The sequence below is a fragment of the Perkinsus marinus genome (assembly GCF_000006405.1).
Source record: "Perkinsus marinus ATCC 50983 genomic scaffold scf_1104296967842, whole genome shotgun sequence".
Taxonomy (NCBI): domain Eukaryota; phylum Perkinsozoa; order Perkinsida; family Perkinsidae; genus Perkinsus; species Perkinsus marinus.
This window is the reverse complement of record NW_003203396.1, coordinates 1-3,113: the sequence shown is the minus strand read 5'-3', so window position 1 is coordinate 3,113 and position 3,113 is coordinate 1.

Genomic DNA, 3,113 nt, shown 5'->3' with positions numbered 1-3,113 from the left:
GTATAGTCAATTTCCCCAGACGAAACCGCTATGCCATCCCAAGATATGCCTTAGTATAGTCAATTTCCCCAGACGAAACCGCTATGCCATCCCAAGATATGCCTTAGTATAGTCAATTTCCCCAGACGAAACCGCTATGCCATGCCAAGATATGCCTTAGTATAGTCAATTTCCCCAGACGAAACCGCTATGCCATGCCAAGATATGCCTTAGTATAGTCAATTTCCCCAGACGAAACCGCTATGCCATGCCAAGATATGCCTTAGTATAGTCAATTTCTCCAGACGGGGCCGCTATGCCATTCCAAGATATGCCTTAGTTTATTTAATTTCTCCAGACGGGGCCGCTATGCCATTCCAAGATATGCCTTAGTTTATTTAATTTCTCCAGACGGGGCCGCTATGCCATTCCAAGATATGCCTTAGTTTAGTCAATTTGCCTGGCCTGAACGGCTCTGGCGCCACAGGATATGCCTCAATATAGAGAAAATCCTGAGTAGGGCAGCCATGTCAACTCAAGATATTCCTCCAGTAAATACCATCAGTTTCTCTGGCTGGGACAGCTATGCCCAGGGTGGCATATCCGCACCATCCGGAGAAACTGATCGAACTGGGGCATATCTTACTAAGATAATCTTAGGGTGGCATACCTGCCTCCTCTGGAAGACTTGAGCTGTACTAAGCCATATTCTAGGTCGGCATACTTGCCCCATCTAGAGAAAGTGATTGAACTAGGGTATATTTAAGGGCGGCATACCTGCCCCATCTGCACAAATTGATTGAACTAAGGTATATTCAAGGGCGGAATATCTGCCCCATCTGGAGAAATTGATTGAACTAAGGTATACTCAAGGGCGGCATATCTGCCCCATCTGGAGACAGACCCTGGAAAGATGTAGACTCCCAAAGCCCTCGGGAGAAGTCGTCCTCCCTATAAAAGTGCCCATTACTACCCGATATTTCAACAGCGACAGCATTCTCTAGTCCACAGATTGGGGGATGAATGACACTTCCACGGCTTGGCAGTAGTACCGAATGATCTGAAACACACGGAGGAGCCTCGTTCTCTATTACATGGAAGGAAAGATAACAAAGGATGACGTGAGGATAGGATAGATAATGTAATGTCGCATTATCTCGCACAGAAGACCCTGCCGTTAGTACCTGTCACAAGTGCTGAACAGGTGACCTGCCCAGAATGTTGACGGAGGACTCCGATTGTAACCCAGCATCAACACAGATGGCCAGAAGACTTGATAAGCAGGTGGATGGTCCCTTCCAACGCAACAGTGTAAAGACTAGCCAAAGCCACACCAAAAGGCTGTACATGCTCAATCAAGAGCGCCACGTCGTTTCAGAATGATATGAAAGATAGGTGGTACTGCGCAGCATACCAAAATAATAATCGTCAAGAAGGTGATCCTTTTACACCGAAGGACTCGCTGCTTGGCCATCAACTCCTCCGCACTCAGACGGACCTGGACATGACACTCATTCAGTGTGACATCCACTGTGTGTCGTCCGCCAATATTACCGGCATTTCAATAGGCATTAAAACGCCATCGGGGAATCGGTGCTCGAGATGACCTGAAGATTTTCCCCATTCAGCAATACCGAAGAGCTCAACTCGATCTACCATTCTTGTTGATGACAACACTATTCTTGTCTAGAGCCCAGTGAATATTTCGCAGCTCGTTATCTCGTTCATGAATCAGAACCTTCAACTGATGGTATCTGACTCGAATTTACCCTATAGATTCCTGGTTCGTATCAGCACTTCTTGTAGTTATCTCCTTCCTCAGGGAAATAGCTCGAACTCGAGCCCTAAGAGGTCTGCATGGGCGCCAATAATACATACTCAGAGTTCACTACAGACAGAATCTTAGGCGTCGACCGACTGGCCGGGGATTTTGGCTTTTTCTTCTTCTTCCGCTGGGGGAATAAATTGAGCACATCTGATCAGAGAACAGGGTATACATCCATGCAAAGCTTTCCCGAACTTCAAGGGCATCTAACTAGGCCCAGGGAGCCAATCATACCCTACCATAGACTTCTTCTTCATCATCATCATCCTCCTCCTCATCATCATCCACCATGGAATCGGTATTGTGTTGTATCGACTCCGACGTGTAGTCCGCCATAGATTCCTCCATAGATTCCTCCATAGATTCCTCCATAGACTCCGACATGGATTTCTCGCTGGAATCCGACACATATTCCCACTGGTTCCCATGATTAGACCACTGAACCAACATAACATGAGCACCCCATAGCGGCAGCAGTAGCAGTTTACTACATCAAGTCCTCTCCATGTCGATGCGGGCTCATTCCACATGATGATAAGTCTATTTCTCCTTCGCGCTGATGTAGACCGGTGATTTCGCGCGCCCATAAAGACTTTCGACTTCAATTCCAGTGCTCGAATGCCTGAAAGATACCCAGGGCTTAACAACAGAGCTCCAAAGAAACCACGGCATGTGCTTGAGTGAGTGGACGAGTTTGCATCACACAAGCTTGATGCCTATTCTCATCGCCGTTTACGGAGTGTACAACTAGCATTGTGATTCTTAGTGTGCGAAGTCGTGGTTGCTTACCCTCTATTATTTGATACAACACGACCCGTTACCATGCCCGAGGCTGACACCACTAGGCTGCAACCCAAGAGAGTATCGCTGAAATGCTCAAGTACGTTACAAGCAATGGAATATCCTTACAATCATTATTACGTCTACGTTAATGAACGAAACGACTAATATACTATTCATCACCATTCTCATCATCATTATTCTCGCTATTGGATCGAGTCTCATCATTGGCCACCGGAGCCGTGGGTGAAAGATCGCTGCTGTCTCTCATCTCAGGAGCATCCCGAGCCTTCCTCAGTCGGCCATGGCCTTCAGTAAAGGTCTCTATCGGCTGTTCCTCGTCAACACTCATAGAGTCATCATCACCATCGTCGATATCAACGGCGTCTTCGCCTTCGGAAGCAGTAGTGTCGTCTGTATCAGTATCGCTGTCGTCATCAAACTCATCATCAATCTCTCGATCAGAGACCACAAAAGAGTCCAAAGAATCATCACTATCATCATCTTCTTCCTCATGCCGATGAATCCA